Source organism: Mytilus galloprovincialis, chromosome 6, assembly GCF_965363235.1.
Source record: "Mytilus galloprovincialis chromosome 6, xbMytGall1.hap1.1, whole genome shotgun sequence".
Classification (NCBI taxonomy): Eukaryota; Metazoa; Mollusca; class Bivalvia; order Mytilida; family Mytilidae; genus Mytilus; species Mytilus galloprovincialis.
Genome location: NC_134843.1, coordinates 54,113,516 through 54,139,260, shown reverse-complemented (window position 1 = coordinate 54,139,260; position 25,745 = coordinate 54,113,516). Strand labels below are relative to the sequence as shown.

At 31.8% G+C, this 25,745-nt stretch overlaps 1 protein-coding gene across 1 annotated transcript in view; it reads right to left on the bottom strand.

Moving 5' to 3' along the window:
- LOC143079894 (uncharacterized) overlaps positions 1–18,976 on the bottom strand; it is a 79,452-nt gene extending 60,476 nt beyond the window's left edge. Inside the window, exon 1 of the mRNA XM_076255519.1 lies at positions 18,883–18,976. The gene's annotated coding sequence lies outside the window, so the exon portion shown is untranslated. The remainder of the gene's footprint in view (positions 1–18,882) is intronic.
- Between the last annotated feature and the right edge of the window lie 6,769 nt (positions 18,977–25,745).

Here is a 25,745-nt window from a genome sequence, read left to right as displayed (position 1 = left end):
AACACAGATAGATTCATGACAAAATTGTGTTTTGGTGATGGTGATGTGTTTGTACATCTTACTTTACTGAACATTCTTGCTGCTTACAACTATCTCTTTCAGTAATGAACTTGGTCCAGTAGTTTCAGTGGAAAATGTTAGTAAAAATTTACAAATTTTTGTGAAAATTGTAAAAAATTGACTATAAAGGGAAAAAATAACTCCTTAGGGGGTCAATTGACCATTTTGGTCATGTTGACCTATTTTAAGGTCTTACTTTGCTGTACATTATTGCTGTTTACAGTTTATCTCTATCTATAATAATATTCAAGATAATAACAAAAAACTGCAAAATTTCCTTAAAATTACCAATTCAGGGGCAGCAACATAGCAACGTGTCGTCCGATCCATCTGAATATTTCAGGGCAGATAGATTTTGACCTGATGAACAATTCAACCACAGTCAGATTGGATCTTAATGCTTTGGTTTTTTGACATTTTACCCCTATGTTCTACTTTTAGCCGTGGCAGCCATCTTGTTTGGATGGCCGGGTCACCGGACACATTTTTTAAACTAGATACCCAAAAGATGATTGTGGCCAAGTTTGGATTAATTTGGCCCAGTAGTTTCAGAGGAGAAGATTTTTGTAAAAGATTACTAAGATTTACGAAAAATGGTTAAAAATTGACTATAAAGGGCAATAACTCCTAAAGGGGTCAACTGACCATTTCGATCATGTTGACTTATTTGAACATTATTGCTGTTTACAGTTTATCTCTATCTATAATAATATTCAAGATAATAACCAAAACAGCAAAATTTCCTTAAAATTACCAATTCAGGGGCAGCAACCCAACAATAGGTTGTCCAATTCATCTGAAAATTTCAGGGCAGATAGATCTTGACCTGATAAACAATTTAACCCCTGTCAGATTTGCTCTAAATGCTTTGGTTTTTGAGTTATAAGCCAAAAACTGCATGTTACCCCTATGTTCTATTTTTAGCCATGGCGGCCATTTTGGTTGGTTAGCCAGGTCACCGGACACAATTTTCAAACTAGATACCCCAATAATGGTTGTGGCCAAGTTTAGTTCAATTTGGCCCAGTAGTTTCAGAGGAGAAGATTTTTGTAAAAGATAACTAAGATTTATGAAAAATGGTTAAAAATTGACTATAAAGGGCAATAACTCCTAAAGGGGTCAACTGACCATTTCAGTCATGTTGACTTATTTTTAGGTCTTACTTTGTTGAACATTTTTGCTGTTTACAGTTTATCTCTACCTATAATAATATTCATCATAATAACCAAAAACAGCAAAATTTCCTTAAAATTTCCAATTCAGGGGCAGCAACCCAACAACGGGTTGTCCGATTCATCTGAAAATTTCAGGGCAGATAGATCTTGACCTGATAATCAATTTTACACCTGTCAAATTTGCTCTAAATGCTTCGGTTTTTAAGTTATAAGCCAAAAACTGCATTTGACCCCTATGTTCTATTTTTAGCAATGGCGACCATGTTTGTTGATAGATCAAAACTTCGGATACAATTTATAAACTAGATACCCTAAGAAACATTCAGTTAAAGTTTGGAAGTATTTGGCCTAGCAGTTTCAGAGGAGAAGATTCTTGAAATAGTTTACGACGACAGACGACAACAGACCACGACGACAGACAACGGACGCCAAGTGATGTCATAAGCTCACTTGGCCCTTCGGGCCAGGTGAGCTAAAAATCTAGAACTACACCTTATCATGCAATGGGAAATGGAATGACAGAAAGATTTAACCATACTTTACTATCTATGTTAGGAACTTTGGAACCGAATCAAAAACTTAATTGGAAATTACATGTAGGATCACTTGTTCATGCGTATAACTGTACAAAACACGAATCAACCAATCAATCACCATACTTTTTAATGTTTAGAAGAGAACTGCAATTACCTATAGATTTAGCTTTTGGATTAGTTACTGAAAAATAACGCAAACCGCAAACAAAATATGTTCAGGAATTAACAGAAAGATTAGTAAAGGCGTATGAATTAGCAGCTGCACACTCAAGGAAAGCTCAAGCGAAACAAAAGGAAAGTTATGATCTCAGAGCAAGAGGTGCAGCGATTGAAAAAGGAGATAAGGTTTTAGTTAGGAAAGTTGCATTTGACGGAAAACATAAAATTGCTGATAAGTGGGAGGATGAACCGTATATTATTTTATCACAACCGAATTTAGAAATACCTGTTTTCAATGTTAAAAAGGAAAATGCCTACACTCCATAGAAATCTACTTCAAGCACTGAGGATACTGTTGCATTACAGGAAGTGGAAATAGAACAGGATACAACAGAATCAGTTGGGGACGCCCAATCTGATATTCAGGAAATCAGAGATGATTCTGAATTAGGAAGTGCTTCTGGAATTGATGAATCTAGCCATGAGTTATTGCACGCAGATGAAACCGTTCAATCAGATGATAGTGATGCGTTAGATGATTTGGTTCTTACTCCAATACCTCCACCTAGAAGGTCGCGTCGTGCTAGGAGAGAACCAAAGTGGCTAAGGTCTGGATATTTTGTTGTAAAAAGTGCAGTGTGTTGCGATTGGAAAGCAAAAGCAGAATTTATGGCTTCTGCAATTAAGGATGGAACTCTATCTGGATTAGAAACAGAAACTGGGAAAGCTTTAATAGACATTATTTTGAAATCATCTTAGAAATTCAGTGAGATTATTCCATTCAGTGATTGAGATCTGTGTTTTATCTTTTATATGTTTGATAGTTAATTTCATGAATTGTTAGTAAGAAGTACTGAGAGTCAGAACTTCATATGTGTATTATATATTGTATTTTGCTAAAACTTGACTGCAATGACGGGGACGTCATTTCCCAATGCAGGGGAGTTTGTAGTACAGCTTGATTTTATCATTTATGTTAATAAATAGTATTTGTATATATTTGTTCATGCATTGACTTGTTGACTGACTTTGACAGAGTATACTGTATGACAGTACTTTAATTTTTCTATTTACTTAGGTATTTACATCCTGAGTTTTCTATTTCTTTATTCCGATTGGTTACTCTGTGAACTCCTTTGATATTGAGGTACTCTTTTCAAATTCTATACAGAGATATAGCACACTGATACTTTATTGTGATTTAGATATATGTATTCTTCTTATTCTGGAAACCATTTTTTATATTCAGGTCAATTATATTCTTTACATTAGTATTTGATGCATGCATTTTTATATTTCTATCTTGGTATAAAAGATATGAATGTGTTATGAAAATGTGTATAAAAGTCCACTTTGATTCCCATGAGTATGAAAGAGTTCATATCTTTACTTTAAGTTGGTATTTGCAAGACAGAAAGAATATTACAGTAAATGAGTTATTGTATTATTTTTCATATTTGGCTGTTATTAGATTCCAGCATAGAATATTGTCTTGCATTGAGTTTATCTAGATTATATACTATTTTTGACATTAAGACTTATGAAGTCATTTTCTTTATATTCAGATTCCAGTATGTGAAGTATACAGTATACAGTAACTTTATAGAGGAGCACTGATCTGCCCTTATATTATATACACGGTAAGCTGTGTTCTGTGTTTACATGTTTATTTGTTTACGTGTTGTCTGTTTGTACTATGTGTTTTAATTAATGTGTGTCTTGTCTGTGTTTGTAATGTGTTATTGTTTAGTTTACAAATATATCCGAATAGAATAGTGTATTAGAATCGATTACTTTAAATAATGATCGTTGACACAAGGTGTTATTGATATCTGTAGAATTGCATATTGAACAGTTACCGGAAATAGACTTTGGTATAAATGTTTATGATTTGTAGTAAAACATACTTTATAAATTATGGTATATTTCGAACTGAAGTTAACTACTTAGATAATTTATATTTCATTTTATTAATATGGAGATAATAATTAGAGTTATCGTTCTTTGAACGTATGTATTGTGACTTATTGTGTATTTTATATGTTACAGGGTGTTTATTCAAGATTACTCTAATAAACCAATAGAACCCAACTCAAGTGTTTATTACGCCCATCTTGATGAGTCTACATTAACATTTTGACCATGTTAAACTGACGCTACCTATAAACTGGATTATACCAGTTCATACCTATTCCATGAATAAACATTATGCATGATCAATAAAATACTAATTTCAGACCGATTCCCGCAATTTATTTTTTTTGTGCTATTTTTAATTAATTAAAAATATATAATTGGCGACTGGAGATAAAAGAAATAGACTTTATATTGTTCGAATTATTTCGGTTCTTTACATACAGCTAATGATACAACTTGTTATGAATTTTATAACATAACAATGCATTCTGATTGGTTCCTTTATATACTTGTGATTTAAAGAATTTTAAGTTTTTCATTCTGCCGTCGATAGCCGAAAACTAATTATAGTGACGCTCAGGTTTGTGACTTCTTAGAGTATGGATGGCCGGTGGGTCACGATGGGAGCCCGTTCAGGTCATCTTTTTTCCGTAATCATTCGGGGGCTACTGATTTTCCAGATGATATTGCCAAATATTTGAAAAAAGAAAGCTATTATAAAGCAATTGTTGGACCATTTAAGGCAAATCCGTTCAGCTGTCCTTCAGGTTTTAACTCAAAATTATTTACAGCTGCAATCCAACAAACTTCCCGCAGCTTTATCTCCTTTAAATTCCGTTCCTAAAAAGATTCAACAGAACGCAGAGTTATTGTTGATTTGAGCTTTCCAGAGGGCGAGGCGGATAATTCTGGTATTTTCAAAGATCGTTATTTAGGCGATGAAATTTCAGTTTCGTATCCCACGGTTGATGATTTTATTATGTTAATTAAGAGTAAAGGTCAAGGTTGCAGAATGTTTAAGAGGGACCTGAAACGGGCTTATAGACAATTAGTCGTTGACCCCGGTGACATCCATCTCTTAGGTTACAAATGGAGAGGACACTTGTATTACGATCGTGTATTAACAATAGGCTTGAGATCTGCTGCATATATATGTATGCGAACAACAAATGCTATTGCATTTATATGTCAAAACATGGGTATAGATATTTTGAACTATTTAGACGATTTGGCTGGATGTGATATTCCTTCCAGCAGTGATGATGCTTATGCTAAATTGGGTCTTATTTTACAGAATTGTGGCTTTGAAGAATCAATTGAGAAGGCTTGTCCGCCTAGTACTAAAATGATGTTTATTGGCATTTTATTTGATTCTGAGAACATGACAATTTCTATTGATACTCAAAGATTGTCAGAGATTCTGCAGTTAGTTTCTAATTGGCTCTTTTGCACAAATTGTACAAAGAGAGAATTACAATCATTGCTGGGAAAATTAAATTTTGTATCTCAATGTGTGCGTTCTGGCCGAATTTTTGTGTCAAGGCTGTAAAATTGGTTAAGAGATTTTCCCGATAATGGGAAAATAGTAATTCCAACTGATTTTAAACGTGACTTACTCTGGTGGCAGGAATTTTTGCCTAGATATAATGGGATTTCTATGATTTTATCTGATGAATTCTCAAACCCTGATCAATTGTTTTCTGTTGATGCATGTTTGACAGGATGTGGCGGATGGATGGACAGAAGATACTTTCACTGTTCATTTCCAGAGTTTATTTTAGATCAAAACTTGCATATAAATTCATTAGAGATGTTGACGATTGTAGTAGCCTTGAAATTATGGGGAAAACATTTCACAAATTTAAAGGTGATTATTTATTGCGATAATATGGTATCAGTACGTGTTTTGAATACAGGCGCCACCAGAAATAAGTTCCTGCAGTCGTGTTTGCGGGAAGTTTGTTGGATTGCAGCTGTAAATAATTTTGAGTTAAAAGCTATACATATTTCAGGTTGCGATAACCGCTTACCAGATCTTTTGTCTAGATGGGATTTAGATTATAAATTTCAGTTAGACTTTTACGAGAGGACAAAAGGCATGTCCCTATTCAGAGATTTGATTTCTAAAGAATTGTTTCAGTTTGAACATATTTGGTAATTGTTTATTCGTGTATTTGTAGATTTGCTAGTACTAAGACGAGATATGTTTGTGACTAGGATTTCGGCTTTCGCGAAAGGTACTTTGGTTAATTTTAAAACGCAGTGGAGAGCTTATTTATTGTTTTGTAATTACTTTCATTTAGAACCGTTTGATATTGATTTTGAATTATTATGCACTTATTCCGAGTTTCTCAGTAGAAGTTTCAGATCAGCTCAATCTATTCGCAATTATTTAAACGGAGTTAAAGTTCTTTTCCTGTTGTTAGGATTACATGTGGATGTTTTTTCGTCTTACGAATTGAAGTCGACGATGAAAGGGTTAGATAGGAAATTAAAACATTTACCTAAACAGGCATTTCCTATTACTTTAGAAATTTAAGGAAAAATTCGTGAACATTTGAATTTGAATACGCCGCTAGATGCGACATATTGGTGTTTATTTCTTTTTTCTTTATTACTTTTAAGCAGGAAGTCTAATTTAGTTCCAGTATCAACCAAGAAATTTGACAAAAATAAACAGCTGTGCAGAGGTGATGTTACAGTCTTTCCGTCTCTTATAATAGTTGCATTCAAATGGACAAAAACAATTCAGTTGGGTAATCGTATTTTAAGGATACCTTTGCTTGCATATCCTCTATCTAAATTTTGCCCAGTAAATGCATATAAAAGGATGTGTTCTTTAAATCCTTGCACGTCAGAAGATGCCGCTTTTTCTTGTAAAAAAGAGGGGAAATGCATACCAATTACTTATAACCAGTTTCAGAATAAACTGAGAGAATTACTTTGTAAAATTGGGTTAAATCCAAATTTATTTTCTTCCCATAGTTTCCGAAGAGGTGGAGCAACGTTGGCATCGAAAGCAGGGGTTTCTCCTAGTTCTATCCAATTGATGGGTGATTGGAAAAGCAATTGCTATACTAAATATATTGTCAGTTCTTTGTCTGATAAAATCAATGTAGCGGAACAAATTAAAGACTTTGTTTTAAAATAAAATTTGCTCTTTATAGATTTTAGGTCTACTCTGGTGTGCGATTCCATAGCCAAGCATGTTAAAACTATTAGAAGGTGTCACTTGCAAGCCTTTCCTGGAGCAAATATTTGGGACATGATCAATTTGCTTAATTGTGGAACAATTCAGGTAAATTATGATATAATTCTGATGCATGTAGGAACCAACAATGTTGGTACCTATGAGGTTGCTGATTTTGATATAGGCTATAATGTGCTTATCTCTACAATTGAGAAATTAGTTAAGCCACATACTGTCATAGTTATGTCAGCAATTATTCCACGCTTACTTGATTTTCAGAATACAAGTTATTTTGTCACTACTATTAATTCTAGATTAAGAAGTTTATGCTTTAAACGTGGTGTTCAGTTTGTAGCTACTTATAAACCTTTTTTGAAGTTTGGGATGCCAGTTTGTGAACTTTATTCACCCATCTGTAAGATACATTTGAATTATTTTGGTAATTTAAAATTGACAAATTTTTTTGTTCAAGTATTGTCTCATTGTTAAACAAGAGGATGTTAAGTCTCATCTTGTTACTGTTAAACAGAAGAAGCAATCTTATTCTGTGCCTTTTTTGTCTAATTGTGCTTACAGTAGTGGGTGATTGTATATATCCTTAAGGGAACATTTTGTTTTCTGGCCAATCTTGTCAGAAAGATCTGACCATTCATGTCAGTGGTATTGTTTGATATCTGACCATTCATGTCAGTATTTTCATTATTTTTGCCTGTAACTTAAATAGCTTTTAAATTTTGTTTAATATCAATCAATGTGCTTTAGTTACTGTTTGGCCGTTGGGGTTTTGGTATTATTATATTTTGTATTTGTTAGAAATATCTGACTGATCATGTCAGTGATATTTTTTGATTTCTGACCAATCATGTCAGTGATATTTTTTGATTTCTGACCATTCATGTCAGTGATATTTTGTGATTTCTGACCATTCATGTCAGTATTTTCATTATTTTTGCCTGTAACTTAAATAGCTTTTAAATTTTGTTTAATATCAATCAATGTGCTTTAGTTACTGTTTGGCCGTTGGGGTTTTGGTGCTGAACATTGATTGGAATAACTTTAACGTCTATTATTGTTTTTTCATATGAAATTGTAATAATTTGCCAAAATTAAATGTTTTTTTTTAATTCGTTTTAATTCCTACTGTAGAGCATTTATTTAGTATTGCATTGCATCCAGTCGTCTCATATCTTTAATATATCTGCGTCTATTTACTTCGAAAGAGCAAATTGTGCTATTTTTAATTAATTAAAAATATATAATTGGCGACAGGAGATAAAAGAAATAGACTTTATACTGTTCGAATTATTTCGGTTCTTTACATACAGCTAATGATACAACTTGTTATGAATTTTATAACATAACAATGCATTCTGATTGGTTCCTTTATATACTTGTGATTTAAAGAATTTTAAGTTTTTCATTCTGCCGTCGATAGCCGAAAACTAACCCTCCTATTATTTATCCCACCCAATATTTATAATCAGTAGTTTCAGTCTCACTTTCTGTGGAAGTTTTATTTTTTAGCGTATGTTCCTTGCCGGTGTTACTGTGGATATACGAATTTACAATATAATCGACTGATTAAAGGACGTTGGAGCAATAGAGTTTATAACCGATAATTTGGATTCGGATTAATTCACAATGGTGTATATGTCAGATTTATCGTTGCCCGCTGGATATAGACGTGCGGTCAAAGTGTTGTTGATGAATGGTGCTGAACATTGATTGGATTAACTTTAACGTCTATTATTGTTTTGTCATATGAAATTGTAATAATTTGCCAAAATTAAATGTTTTATTTTAATTCGTTTTAATTCCTACTGAGCATTTATTTAGTATTGCTTTGCATCCAGTCGTCTCATATCTTTAATATATCTGCGTCTATTTACTTCGAAAGAGCAAATTGTGCTATTTTTAATTAATTAAAAATATATAATTGGCGACAGGAGATAAAAGAAATAGACTTTATACTGTTCGAATTATTTCGGTTCTTTACATACAGCCAATGATACAACTTGTTATGAATTTTATAACATAACAATGCATTCTGATTGGTTCCTTTATATACTTGTGATTTAAAGAATTTTAAGTTTTTCATTCTGCCGTCGATAGCCGAAAACTAACCCTCCCATTATTTATCCCACCCAATATTTATAATCAGTAGTTTCAGTCTCACTTTCTGTGGAAGTTTTATTTTTTAGCGTATGTTCCTTGCCGGTGTTACTGTGGATATACGAATTTACAATATAATCGACTGATTAAAGGACGTTGGAGCAATAGAGTTTATAACCGATAATTTGGATTAGGATTAATTCACAATGGTGAAGATGTCAGATTTATCGTTGCCCGCTGGATATAGACGTGCGGTCAAAGTGTTGTTGATGAATGGTGCTGAACATTGATTGGATTAACTTTAACGTCTATTATTGTTTTGTCATATGAAATTGTAATAATTTGCCAAAATTAAATGTTTTATTTTAATTCGTTTTAATTCCTACTGAGCATTTATTTAGTATTGCTTTGCATCCAGTCGTCTCATATCTTTAATATATCTGCGTCTATTTACTTCGAAAGAGCAAATTAAATAAGACTTAAATAAGCAAAGAAAAAACACACAATAGAAACACACACAAATACATCGTGTAATGTAATTTATAAACAGATAAAGAAGTATTAATAAAGAAATTGGTAGACCTGAACAAAACAGATACGATTTGTTGTTGATTTTCTACGGAGAGCTCCCCCCGTTACGATAATAACTGTTAAAATAACCAGAATTAATCCATGTGAAAAAAATGATAATTATTAACGCAAATCAAGTCCAAGAACAAACATTTAACGTTATTCGATAATTTTGACTCATCCATAAATTTAAATAATGTTAAATGTGCTTTTTCTGGTAGCAGTTATAAAAACAGGACTTATCAATATGGCAATATTTTATTTACTAGATCGGTGTTAAAACGATTTTTTCGTGATTGTTTTCTATATAAGTATATTAAAATATTTTTGTTATTATATAATTCCGTATTTAAACGGATTTTTAATTTGTGAAAATCAGAGTTGTTCTCCCTATTGGTGAACCGGTCCATGAACCCATATGGCAAAATCAAAGGTACTTTATTCAAATGATTTGCACCACGTGACTTTGTCCCTTCTGATCAAATTACTTCCCTTAGCTTAAGATTGAAAATATAATGTATTTCAGATATGCGGATAATCTAGTTATTTTCCGTCATGTATCTAAAACTAATGTATCTTTAAAAACTCCCTTTGGCGGATATTTACAAAAAAGTTGAGTAATTCTAAGGGAAAATGCTCAAAATTTGACTTTTTACGAAATGGGAAGGTTGAAATCATGTTTTTAAAGAATTTTGCCGAAAACTTTAGATAGCAGGTAAGTTAAAAGTTATTTAACTTTAAAATTCAACCTACAAGGTGTTTCCCTATAATATGCGAACAAATCATGAACAATATCTTCTTGCATATATATTTCTGTTTTCAATCTTGCTATTTTACGATTTTATGTCATTTTATTTGATCTCATATATCAATTATACCATGGTTACGCTTTGATTTTTAAACTAAAAAGGCCAAAAAGATTTCAGAGTAGATAATGTCCATTTCTACCTAGACAGAGGCCTAAAAACATGAACAATTCATCTTTATGCAAACAAATTGTTCATTCGACATAGGTATTGGCATATTGGCATTTTATTTATGGGGCTTATATAATTCTATTGTAATGGCTGTCGTCATGATAAGGCTAATGGCCGCTATGCAAGTTAGCAAACACTACAAAAGTAAAAAAGTCTGAAAAGACCAGTTTTTGTCGAGTAGTCATCCAGGTCTCTTCAGGGCACTTTTTGCCTTTACTTTGTACAGGCAACTGTGTGGAGTAAAATTTTACACTAGTTTGTACTATAGTAGTATATATGTATAGTATATGGTATATTGTAGGCAACATCTTTTTTTTAAGGATAACAACGTTGATGTCGGACATTAAAGTGGTAGTCTCCCTTATAATAGGCAATGATAAAAAAAAATCTGGGCAACTGTCCGTAATTAACAAATTAACTAATTTATTTAATTATTTAAATCAATGAAATAAAAAAAAAAACAACAATGATAACTTTTTCCATTCAATTATTATTAATTAACCACAAAATACTTAATCTGTTTAATTCAAATATATGTCATATTATATTTTCCATTAATAACATCTAACTTATTTATTTTCAGTTTATTTTTACATGAGGCATTATTGATTTTCGGCTTATCTGGTTAATCCCTTTAGGAACATGAGTCATTATTGATTTTTGGAGTTATCTTGTCAATCTCTACATGGGACATACATGTAAACGTGTAAATAACAGTATTGATTAACAGATTATAATATTACTTTGGTAAACATAATTTCTGCATTATTTCAGCAAAATTACGTCTTATATATTTCATCTATAACATGTAACCCTATTGATTTTCGGATATTTTATTCTTAAAAATCCTTGATCTTTTATTGGGTAAATAATTATATAATCATATATATATATCTTTATTCTCACAAACCAATTGCAAATTACAAGGTATAGAGATAATTATACATATTTCAATACAATTACATAAATAAATAATGTACGAAAGTAGACAGAGGCATTCAATATTGTTCACCCAGAAAAGTTCAATTTGTTATTAATCTCCTTAATACGTTTACATAGTTCGTTCAGTTCTGTACATTTTTTTTTGAATTCATTAAGTCATAAAACTGCAATGTGTTTGGTCTATTTCTATAGTAAAATGCAATACATTGTTTTCTACAGTTATCAAAAGCTGAACATTTAAAAATGTAATGGTATTCATCACCAATGGCATCTGAATTACACAATACACATTTTCTGTTTTCTCTTTCTATGTTTTGCCATCTTCCAGTTTCTAAGTAAAAAGTTAACAGTTCCATTCTATCGATTTCATCCTTCCATTGGGACTCTTCAGGATAAAACACCCACAATACAGAAATTCGCCAATAAGTGCCCATCTTGACATTTGTGGTAAAAAGCATTTTCAAATAATGCCTATTTTTAAATGTAGACGGGATGAAGCATATAGAAAAGAGATGGAACGTTATTTCATAACAACGTTCCGATCAAAATTAAATCCAGAGAACTTTTAATAACGAACAATGACGGAACGTCATAAACCTCCTTAACGACGTCGCCTATAGCGACACTACATCAGTTATCCTGAAGAGTCCCAATGGAAGGATGAAATCGATAGAATGGAACTGTTAACTTTTTACTTATTTTATTATTTTATTTTATGAATATATATATATATATATATATATATATACAAGTCTAAATTGAAAACTACGTTCAAATCTATGATTGCGTTGGATAAAAACCGCAATTTTTATACGTGTGCATATATGATTATATAATTATTTACCCAATAAAAGATCAAGGATTTTTAAGAATAAAATATCCGAAAATCAATAGGGTTACATGTTATAGATGAAATATATAAGACGCAAAAGTGTTGAAATAATGCAGAAATTATGTTTACCAAAGTAATGTTATAATCTGTTAATCAATACTGTTATTTACACGTTTACATGTATGTCCCATGTAGAGATTGACAAGATAAGTCCAAAAATCAATAACGACTCATGTTCCTAAAGGGATTAGCCAGATAAGCCGAAAATCAATAATGACTCATGTAAAAATAAACTGAAAATAAATAAGTTAGATGTTATTAATGGAAAATATAATATGACATATATTTGAATTAAACAGATTAAGTATTTTGTGGTTAATTAATAATAATTGAATGGAAAAAGTTATCATTGTTGTTTTTTTTTATTTTATTGATTTAAATAATTAAATAAATTAGTTAATTTGTTAATTACGGAGAGTTGCCCAGATTTTTTTTTATCATTGCCTATTTTAAGGTAGCACTCCACAGTTAGGTGTGTAGTTTCGCATTTTGGCCCCTGTGGATTTTTCAAATATGAGAGCTAGTGTGCAATAAAATTCATTTTTGGATAGCTGAGTATTTAAATAGCCTTTGTATTGGGTTTATATGAACATCAAGATTATGTAATGTATGTAATATAGGCTGTTTTCTGTATGACAGTCCGTATTTGCATGTCCCTACCATACATTGGTCCGGCAATTATTGTAATGTTTTTTTCCAACTTTTTATCGCACGAACTTTGTGATTGGATTTTACGAAAAAATGAGGCGAAAGACACCCATTTTTTATTTGATCATTAGGAAGATTTATGAAAACAGTTTCTTAAAAGGTATCACTCAAAGGCATTGAAATTCTAGTTTGATCCAAATTTTGGGGGGATATGTGACATGTCCACCCCCCTTTTTGCAATATTTTCTGGTAAATAAATGCAAAATGTTGCCATGGATACACATAAAAGGAATTAATTTTCACTCTTTTAACTTTTGAAAATCAAATCTATGGAATATACTGACTACATACATATGCACATGTACAACACAAACAGTTAGGTTAATGTATTAGAAATCCAGGAATAGGAGATGATAAAACATTTTGTGGCTCATTTTTAATTTTATTTTCTAACTGTGGAGTGCTACCTTATGGCACACCAGAAAGCACAGAAATGCACTTTTTAAGATAAAATTTACCACAAATCTTTAGTCTTTTATGTTCTTGTTTTAGTTCTGAAGGTAAAAAATCTGCTAGGAATGCAATTTATGTTTATTTTATTGTTTACTGTCCTTAGCAACCAAATATACACATTTTGACACTTAGACATGTTGCGGTCTTAAATTTGTACTCCATTAGCTTCGCCATTGTAACCAAAGATTGCGCTTTATATGATATCCTCACAATGTATCGCTTTATATTTTTGAATGCGAATAAGTCAAATAAACATTTTTAGCAGGATTTTATATTATAATTTGGCATTAATTAAATTTAATGATGCCAGTACTGCTAGAAATTTATACCCTGCTTGAGAGCTTCTAAACCAAGGTTAGGTATGCTATTTACAGCAAAATTGACCTATAAGTGCTTTCAAATACCTAAAAATTGTACAATTTGTCCTCTTTTAAGGTAATTTTATGATTTTAAATTAGATAATGGGAAAAGTTTTAGAAATTTACCCCAAAAATGAGACAGACTTGAAGTTTTTCACTATGATCCAGCATTTATTTTTAAATCACTTTTTGTCGCGTTTCAACATCAACTGCTAACCTTCATAAAATCTTTATTACTGAACCAATTTTAAAAACTAAGGTACCATTTTCATCATAACAGCTAGTAGAACACAGAAAATATAATAAAAATTGAGGCAGGAGGGGAAAAATTTCAACTTAAGGTAGCACTCCACAGTTAGGTGTGTAGTTTCGCATTTTGGCGCCTGTGGATTTTTCAAATATGAGAGCTAGTGTGCAATAAAATTCATTTTTGGATAGCTGAGTATTTAAATAGCCTTTGTATTGGGTTTATATGAACATCAAGATTATGTAATGTATGTAATATAGGCTGTTTTCTGTATGACAGTCCGTATTTGCATGTCCCTACCATACATTGGTCCGGCAATTATTGTAATGTTTTTTTCCAACTTTTTATCGCACGAACTTTGTGATTGGATTTTACGGAAAAATGAGGCGAAAGACACCCATTTTTTATTTGATCATTAGGAAGATTTATGAAAACAGTTTCTTAAAAGGTATCACTCAAAGGCATTGAAATTCTAGTTTGATCCAAATTTTGGGGGGATATGTGACATGTCCACCCCCCTTTTTGCAATATTTTCTGGTAAATAAATGCAAAATGTTGCCATGGATACACATAAAAGGAATTAATTTTCACTCTTTTAACTTTTGAAAATCAAATCTATGGAATATACTGACTACATACATATGCACATGTACAACACAAACAGTTAGGTTAATGTATTAGAAATCCAGGAATAGGAGATGATAAAACATTTTGTGGCTCATTTTTAATTTTATTTTCTAACTGTGGAGTGCTACCTTATGGCACACCAGAAAGCACAGAAATGCACTTTTTAAGATAAAATTTACCACAAATCTTTAGTCTTTTATGTTCTTGTTTTAGTTCTGAAGGTAAAAAATCTGCTAGGAATGCAATTTATGTTTATTTTATTGTTTACTGTCCTTAGCAACCAAATATACACATTTTGACACTTAGACATGTTGCGGTCTTAAATTTGTACTCCATTAGCTTCGCCATTGTAACCAAAGATTGCGCTTTATATGATATCCTCACAATGTATCGCTTTATATTTTTGAATGCGAATAAGTCAAATAAACATTTTTAGCAGGATTTTATATTATAATTTGGCATTAATTAAATTTAATGATGCCAGTACTGCTAGAAATTTATACCCTGCTTGAGAGCTTCTAAACCAAGGTTAGGTATGCTATTTACAGCAAAATTGACCTATAAGTGCTTTCAAATACCTAAAAATTGTACAATTTGTCCTCTTTTAAGGTAATTTTATGATTTTAAATTAGATAATGGGAAAAGTTTTAGAAATTTACCCCAAAAATGAGACAGACTTGAAGTTTTTCACTATGATCCAGCATTTATTTTTAAATCACTTTTTGTCGCGTTTCAACATCAACTGCTAACCTTCATAAAATCTTTATTACTGAACCAATTTTAAAAACTAAGGTACCATTTTCATCATAACAGCTAGTAGAACACAGAAAATATAATAAAAATTGAGGCAGGAGGGGAAAAATTTCAACTTAAGGTAGCACTCCACAGTTAGGTGTGTAGTTTCGCATTTTGGCGCCTGTGGATTTTTCAAATATGAGAGCTAGTGTGCAATAAAATTCATTTTTGGATAGCTGAGTATTTAAATAGCCTTTGTATTGGGTTTATATGAACATCAAGATTATGTAATGTATGTAATATAGGCTGTTTTCTGTATGACAGTCCGTATTTGCATGTCCCTACCATACATTGGTCCGGCAATTATTGTAATGTTTTTTTCCAACTTTTTATCGCACGAACTTTGTGATTGGATTTTACGAAAAAATGAGGCGAAAGACACCCATTTTTTATTTGATCATTAGGAAGATTTATGAAAACAGTTTCTTAAAAGGTATCACTCAAAGGCATTGAAATTCTAGTTTGATCCAAATTTTGGGGGGGTATGTGACATGTCCACCCCCCTTTTTGCAATATTTTCTGGTAAATAAATGCAGAATGTTGCCATGGATACACATAAAAGGAATTAATTTTCACTCTTTTAACTTTTGAAAATCAAATCTATGGAATATACTGATTACATACATATGCACATGTACAACACAAACAGTTAGGTTAATGTATTAGAAATCCAGGAATAGGAGATGATAAAACATTTTGTGGCTCATTTTTAATTTTATTTTCTAACTGTGGAGTGCTACCATAAGGGAGACTACCACTTTAATGTCCGACATCAACGTTGTTATCCTTAAAAAAAAGATGTTGCCTACATTATACCATATACTATACATATATACTACTATAGTAGAAACTAGTGTAAAATTTTACTCCACACAGTTGCCTGTACAAAGTAAAGGCAAAAAGTGCCCTGAAGAGACCTGGATGACTACTGTCTTGATTTGCATGAACTTTTACTCGACATTCTTCAAAAGTATGACTTGTGTCTTAATTTTTCTTGACAAATTCTCATTTATATTAAATTTGTATGAAATTTACTCGACATATTCTCGACATTCTGAATATGGTCTTAAAATTTCTTGATAAATTCTTGACATTTGAATACTGTCTTGAAATTTCTCGACATATTCTTGACATTGTTATTTTTTCTCAGTATGGCTTGATATATTCTGAACATTTGGCATTGTGTCTTAAATTTACTTGACAGTTCTGAGTTTTACAAATTATGACCAATGTCCGTGATATTACTTTAATCTTTATTCCTCTTTTAGTACGGCGGCTTTGTGAAAAAATGTGCACATCCTGCTACAAGCATGAAATTTGGCATAGACCTTCCTCAACTATTACTCTTTGATTTCAGATAGGGAGGCATTTGAAAAAAAATGTCTCAATTCCGGTAAAATTCAAAATGTCGGACATCATACTTAAATCAGCCCGATTTCAAAGGCTAGTTTGTGATTAGGTGTTATTATCATGCTACTATCATAATATTTAGTACAAACCTTTGTTTTTTACTACTTTTGGATATATTATATAGATTAGATGTCTTTAAAAACCCTACTTCCGGAAAATCCAACATGGCAGACATTGTACTAAAATAAGCTTATTTTTTAGGGAGGGTAATTGAAGTGCGTAATAATGTATTGCTACTATCATTACATTGTACAGGAACCTTTCTTAAGTGCTTCTCACTGTTTACAACAAATATGAACGTTAGGCGTGTAAAATAATTGAAAATTTGGGTATCTAAATATTTTTACAAATGCAAATATGGCTATGAAATCTAGTGTATAAAATAATTCAAATGTGGGTGTGTTGATGTTTGCTACGTCTTCTAAATGCAAAATGTACTACTTCCTTCCTGAAACGTCGTACAAGTCAGATACAAAACAAAGGTAACAAAAAATAGGCCGGAAATAACCTGCCGTATAGTTTGTCTGCACTTGTAGTCAGAAAAACTATCCGGCAACGGTTGTTACCGGCCTTTTTCTTTGTTACCTTTGTATTTATATCATACGTAACATGTGTAAACATTACATGTACGGTTCATTTAGTAGGTCATTTAAAATCAGGAAAAGTTTAAGAAAATATTTTGGAATACGCTGTACATAATGGGCCATTCCAGTTAATTTCTGACAGGTGGGGATGGATGGGGAGATTTTTTTTCATACCTATCAGAAAAAAACATCATGAAAAACTACTTATCAGATCTTTAAATTAAGACCTATCAGATGTAGAGATTCTGTTCATATTGGGTGGATGGGCTTTCATGGAAAAAATTAACCTATCAGAATTTTTTACTGCAAGGATTGTACCCATCAGAATTTTAAATACAATATCAGATAATGCATGATACGAAACTGTCTACATTCCAAAGCACCCCTAAGATCTGAAATAGGTATTTTTTGTAACCCCTAAGATGTAATTATTTTTTTAATTATTTACTGCTGCAAGACCCTCAGAAATTTTGCGTATAAGTGTACGTGTCAGATGAAAAAACCCAAAATTTCACCCCTAAGATGTATACATTTTACACCCCTCAGAAAGGACCATCCATCCCCCTTTAGCAGATATTAACTGGAATGGCCCAATGGTAAACGTATTGTTTTGAAATACGAAGGATGACATACTGTTTATTTTTCTACTGGTCATTAACAAAAAAAAAGGTTCTGTCTTGATTAATTGATTTGGTCAAAACCCTATAATTACCCGCGCTACAAGAGTAGAAATAAATCAATAATATTAGTTATCCTTTCGAGAGCCATTGTCATCACCAAATATTATTTAAAAATGTAATCGATATACTTAATTATATTATTAATTGTTATAATTAATTACTAATTAAGAAAACACAACATTTCCTTAATCATATTTAATAATTTTTAAAAAAATGACCACTTGACCCTTGTCGAATATTCCCTCCACGAAACAAAATGGCGGCTTTAACATTGTGTCTATGGGGAAAAAGTGGTCTAGTCTCAAAGGGATGACTACTCTTGTCATACACACCAACCATGATATACTAGTAGGTCGTTTAAAATTACGTTTGAATAGAATATTGAAGCTTGTTAATATAAATTATTAAATACTACCTACCTTAAATACATAAAATAAGTACGGGTTAAAATCACTGCCACTCTACAAAAAAACACTGAAAAATACTTACCCTCAACATGAATATTAATTTTATACAGTTAATTAAACCTGTCTAGATAATTTCATTTGTAAATCAAACATGGCTGCATGCCTTTTTCTTGACGATTCAATAATGTTACCTGTTAAGGAAACAAACAAAATTCAGTTAATTCTGTCTATCGACCTTGGCATCATTTGTACATTTAAAGTAATATGATCTTTCAAACTTAACAATATGTATGAAATATGTTTTATTTGTTAACAGTACTTCTAAACCGGTTTTCATATACTTTTTGTTAAAGAAAATATCTTCTATCCAAATTAAATCTTTAGACGCGTACAGCTATCGTCTGTCCCTACTCTTATTCGCCGAGACCTTTTATGTACTAGAATATTAAAGGGATTATCTACGATTTATTAATTGCATTGTTAGGGATTTAAAAGTAATAAGAAAGTAACAATAGAAAAGGTGACGTTAAATAAAGAAATGTATTATTTTGTCTTTCCTGATTTTTGTCGAGCCTTCGACTTTAGTCGAAAAAGCGAGACTAAGCGATCCTACATTCCGTCGGCGTCGTCGTCGTCGTCGGCGGCGGCGTCCACAAATATTCACTCTGTGGTTAAAGTTTTTGAAATTTTAATAACTTTCTTAAACTATACTGAATTTCTACCAAACTTGGACAGAAGCTTGTTTATGATCATAAGAAAGTATCCAGAAGTAAATTTTGTAAAAATAAAATTCCAATTTCTCCGTATTTTACTTATAAATGGACTTAGTTTTTCTTCCAGTTAACATTACATTAGAGGGAAGACAAGACAATACAAAAAACATTCACACTGACGAAGACGACAGAGAATCCATCTCATCAGACAACACGAATTGTGAACGAGAGACAGTGTCTGTTCTCCTTGGAGCATCTAATTGCATTAGGCTCGGACATATCGACGATTCGGTAGTAAACGCTTCAATATCTGGAGGATCCTTTGACAGCAATTGAACAAAACATTGATCTAGCTTTTCAAAAAACTGAGAAAAAAAAAGATATTAAAAAGGTTGTTATCTGTCTAGGCACAAACGACATCAGTAGAAATAAAAGTGAATCTGATCAAATAAACCTTCTTGTAACAAGCGCTGTCAATCGTGTTAAGTCTAGCTTTCCAGAGGCACAGATAGGTCTTTGCAATATCATACCGCTTAAAAGCAACGGCGCTCAGTTTCAGAAAATAAATGAAACAACCAAAAATGTAAATAGTTTCATGAAAAAACTTTGTGTTCGAGAACAATCTGTAGCATTTGTTGATATAAATGATCAATTTTATAAACACGGAGCTGTAATCAGAACGTTGTTTGATAAAAATGACAGTAGCAGGGTACACGTCAGCACAGAAGGCGCACAAAGAATTAACAGTAAACTTTGTGAGTTTCTAAATAGCCCAAATACAAACTTCACCGTATCAAACACTCCGATTGATCGAAAACGCAACAGAAGTGACAAAACTACTCCAACATCTGCAGACCGGACATCCAACGTATCAAGAAAAGAGACAGGAATAGATCATGATTAAACCCATGTGAATAAACACTCAGACTATTTAATCTGATTTTAATGTTAAAAAACAAATATTAAAAAACAAAAAACAAACAAAAACAAACAAACAAACAAACAAACAAAAAAACACAAATGTATCACTGTAAATATTATGTCCACTTTTTTAAACATACTTTTCGTATGTATAATTTATTTAGAAATAATTCGTTTATATGCCTATATGTATATACTGCAAACAGTGCAAACATTGCTAAGCTATATCAAACTGTAATGCTATATATGGAGAAGATGAATAAGTATCTGTTTATTAGAGATTTCCAATAAAATGACATACGTACCTAACTCGACGTACGCACGTAACGGGACCGGTTATTGCTAAACAATTTATTTTGTTAAATGCGTCACTCAAGTTTTAACTAAGTACTTCTAAATAGTAAACCCATTCATCAGAAATTTTATCAATATCAAGTATTTCTAAGATGATGAAAAACAAAAGAAATCATATATCACGTGATTCCCGCCTAAACTTCACTGTCATAAAACCACGTATATATATACGTAACTTTACCCATCATACGATTCATTTGAGTTGTCTTTCATGCTTTTGACCATGACTTTGTTTTTCCGATATACTTTGCAAAATTTAATGAACCTTTTATTATTTGATATTCTATTGCTTTTGTTTGTCGTTATCAGATTGGTGTCCCTTCTTCTTTTCGTTTTTTTTAATGTTTTATCATAAATATTTAATTTCCATGTGTATTTATTTTTAAATAAGTTTTTTTTAGCAATTTCAGAAAAATTGAACTCAAAGTGTTAGTCAGAATGAGTCTCTGTTGAAGTTGATAACTGGGACTGCAACATACTTTATTAAGCATCGTTTCAAACATTCGCTTCTTCTGCAGATAATCTCCTTAATTTACGATCTCCGATTTTTTTTTTCAACAGGGAAAACGTACGACAACAGGATGTGTATATTTACATATAGTATTGTTATTGATAATAATGTATGTAAATAAATGTGTACACCAATTGAGTATATATATCGTAATTTGGAAGGTGTACTTGATTAGCAACTGATGAATAATAATCTGCATATAAACATAGTTAACTATCAGTTTATATTACATAGTTATTTCCTAAAATATCCTGTTCTGAAGTATCTCTGATTAAAAGTGGATGAGAATGCAAATTTACATACTTGTTACATTTTTGAGACATGTATAATGTCACTTCAGTCTTTACGGGAATTTTCTTTTACTCATACTCATCCAATAAAAGTGGATTCTAAAGCTAGAGTTAGCGAAAAATTTTAGTTTTAATTTTTGTCTCGCTTTGGTAGTATATATATATAGTAAATTTGCTGGTTGGTCCATTTATAGACTTTTATATATATACAACTCTGCGACATATCCATGGGCAGGATCACTAGTGAAGGTGATACACGACTAAAAAAACATTCTATATTCATAATTATATACTAGTACAATGTATATAGTATTGACTGATAGCAGGCTAGCCTCGAATACGGTTTCAATTATTTTGTTGGACCCCCTGATCGAATGACTTTAAGACTATTTTATTTCGGCTTCTCCACCAAGCATGATGCATTCATGAGTAAGAGCAGGTATTGGTTTACTCGTAAAAAGAGAAGTGTGTCTTTATAGTGGTTACGCTCTCTTGATACTTAAGTATTGGGCATATACCAAAAGATATACATACATTATCATTTTCATTTCATCATCCTTAATATATATATATAAAGTGTCTAGAAAATCAACCTAACGATGTTAGAGTAGATTTGATTCGTAACTTCCTCCCCGGGGCCGGGGCTGGAACCTGTACTTTATATAACTTCTACGACAACACCGCCTAGCATTGCGCAGAGACCTTATTCCCTCCTCTAACTGTAGCTTATAAAAATAAGCTTTCGTTTCGGGAGGTGTTACCTTGTCGTAGGAATTAAACAAGGATCTCTGATACAATACACAAAGTGTTTATTTTTTTTGTACAGAAATGATCATCTACTCATCTCTTCAGTATAATTACAGGATGCTAATCTATTTTTAGAAGCATACAATCACTGTAAATTAATATATGTATATATCTGCCTATGTGTAGTGACAACTGCAAATTATACCTTGTCCATCGGATTTCTTATGATTAAGAAATACCAGGCGTTAGAATATGTATAAAGTGCCTAGAAAATCAACCTAACGATGTTAGAGTAGATTTGATTCGTAACTTCCTCCCCGGCGCCGGTATATACATATATATATATATATATTACATATATAAGATCATATAAAGTGCCTAGAAAATCAACCTAACGATGTTAGAGTAGATTTGATTCGTAACTTCCTCCCCGGCGCCGGGGCTGGAACCTGTACTTTTTATTTCTAACTTCTACGACAACACCGCCTAGCATTGAGCAGAGACCTTATCCCCTCCTCTAATTACTCTAGCTGATAAAAATAAGCTTTCGTTTCGGGAGGTGTTACCTTGTCGTAGGAATTAAACAAGGATCTCTGATACAATACACGAAGTATTCTTTTTAATGTACAAAAATGATCATCTACATATATATATATATATATATATATATATATATATAATACTTGTCGCTGGATATAAGACATGCATCAGTATCATAATCATTGTACTTGAGTCTAATTCTCCGTCATAAGTACAAAAAAGTCGTGTATTATATATATATAGCTTGACGCTTCTTCGTCGTTAGTATTATAACTTGAGGATTAATTCTTATCCGATATTTTAGCCAAATTATGTCGAGAACTTATGTTACGCATGCATCTCTATACTACATATAAATGTCCAAGTTAAAGCCAATAGAGATCATGTCAAAACTAAAACAGTAAGAAAGGGGTTGACTCGCGAGACTGAAACGAAGCATTAAAACAGCAATTTATAGTATTTCCAAATAAATTCCATGTACCTATCTGATAGTATCCACAGCTGCTGAACACTATCTTAAAAACAACTTCAACTAATGCTTAGAGAATAATTATCCAGTTTATAAAATTGATCAAATATGTCGTACTGGTACACCATTGTCCTAGAATGCATGTGCCTGTTCCAAGTCAGGAGCCTATGATTCAGTGCTCATCGCTTGTTGTTGTGTTTTCGTTCATTTTTTTAACCTTAATTTGGCCGTTAATTTATTCGTTTTAGTTGTTTAAAATTTTAATTTTGTGGCGTCTTATAGCTGACTATGCGGTATGGGCTTTGATCATTGTTGAAAGCCGTACGGTGGCCTATAGTTGTTAACATTTGTTTGTCATTTGGTCTCTTGTGAAGAGTTGTCTTATTAGCAATCATACTACACCTTGTTTTTGTACATATCACAAATTAAGTATAAGAAATTCATAGACATTCTAGAAAAAGCAACCCTTTTGTCATGTCAAAAGCTCGGAGTGTCTGTAGGACCACTAGTGGTCATAACTGTGTAGCAGATTATATGTAGTTTCCAGGTGTCCATTAGATTATATGTAGTTTCTAGGTGTTCATTAAATAATATGTAGTTTCCATGTGTCCATTAGATTACACGTCAATACACAGTTCTGTGTTAAGTGAGCTACTAAATCACGGGAAAAAATCCAATTCAGTATGAAGTCTTAAACTTTTAAATCTCATGCGAGATGTCTAATGTTCAGACATTGTTGTTTTCAAAAAGTATTTATCAAAGTCAAACGACAATCAACTCAGTTTTTTTTGTGCAATACAATTTGTGAATATGGCCGGATCCAAGATATTTAAAGAGTGTGTTATTCCGATAATTGGATTTATACTGACGATCGGAGCGATGCGAAAAATAATTTGAACGATTTAACGGTAAAAATTTGTATAGATATTGTGGAAAACATAAGATTTTCAAAACTATTTAGCGATCGAAAAGGGGGGATACGCCCTCTACCCCTGTATCCTCCAATGCGCCACGTTTATGTATACAAGAACAAAAACCTCGTCCCATACATTAGTATAGGTAAAGACGGAAAAGTTTTATTTGATAAATATACCAATGTTATGAATTTCAGGCCACATCAAATTATCTTCAATTAAATTCTAGAAAAATAATATTTAAAAAAAAATAGTCGAGTACACCTTTTAGATTCGGGTGTGTTGGAATTTACGTTAAACGTTAAAACTTGTAAAATAAAAAAAAAAAACAGCCAACGTTCTCGCTTCGGAATTCATTATTTTAATATTTTCATGCTAAATTTGTCTTGGTAGTTTTTAAAATGCATAATTTGATAAGAACTAGAATATGGGTCAAGTGAAATGACAAGAAATGATGGGTGTATTTGATTACAAGTTGCTTACTTACTTATTCCATTATTACATTTGTGTGAATAAAATCATTCAAAGATTAAAGACAAAATATTCAAAGATTAAAACAAAAAGTTGGGATTGATTTTTACATAAAGCATATTCCAGCAAAAAATGCGTGTTCAAAGAGCAAAACATGCATGCAGTGTATTCTCCCCTCCGTCATGCTTCAATACATTAGGACGAAATACGCTGAGTTAGGTCTGTTATGTCGAGTAAAGTAATTTTATTGGAAATCTCTATTAGACCTTTTACGGTTTTTAAACGACGCTTAATAATGTTATATGTGGAGAACATGAATAAGTATATGTTCATTACACCTTATACGGTTTTTAAACGACGCTTAATAATTAAAGTTTTACCTGATTTGTTTACACATAGGTATACACATAAACGATCCGTTAAGTTTATTTTACCGAATAGACATAATCATGCAGGTTCAAAGCATTCAAGTGAAACATTTAAATGACGAAAGAAAAAAAAACCCCAAACTATTCGAACTTAATATGTCTTTATCAATTGCTTCTATAAACGTTAATGGTTTACGAAACAATAAATCAAAGAGCTGAAAGCTCTGAGGAAAAATGACGCCATTGTCTCTAATATTGGGTTATTATTTGAAGGAGTCTTGATTTCACATCATTATTTTAACATTGTTTTGTAGCATATAATTAATATTTTTCGTGTGCATGTGTAGTGAAGATGACAACTGGCTGTTTTTTGTACAAATGAATAAGTGAAGTCTACTTGAATGAGCTGCAGTATCCAATGACTACTGACTGTTCTATTGTACAAATAAATAAGTTGATTGTAATTGAATGATATACAATATCTAATGACTACTGTCTGTTTTATTGTACTAATACATATGTCAAGTCTGTCTGTATGATTTACAATATTCTATGTAATGTGTTTTTCTTCCTGCAATTACATATTTCTAAATCAAGAATTCATTTACAGACTATCTTATTCTTTGTAGTATTGCTTATAAACAGGA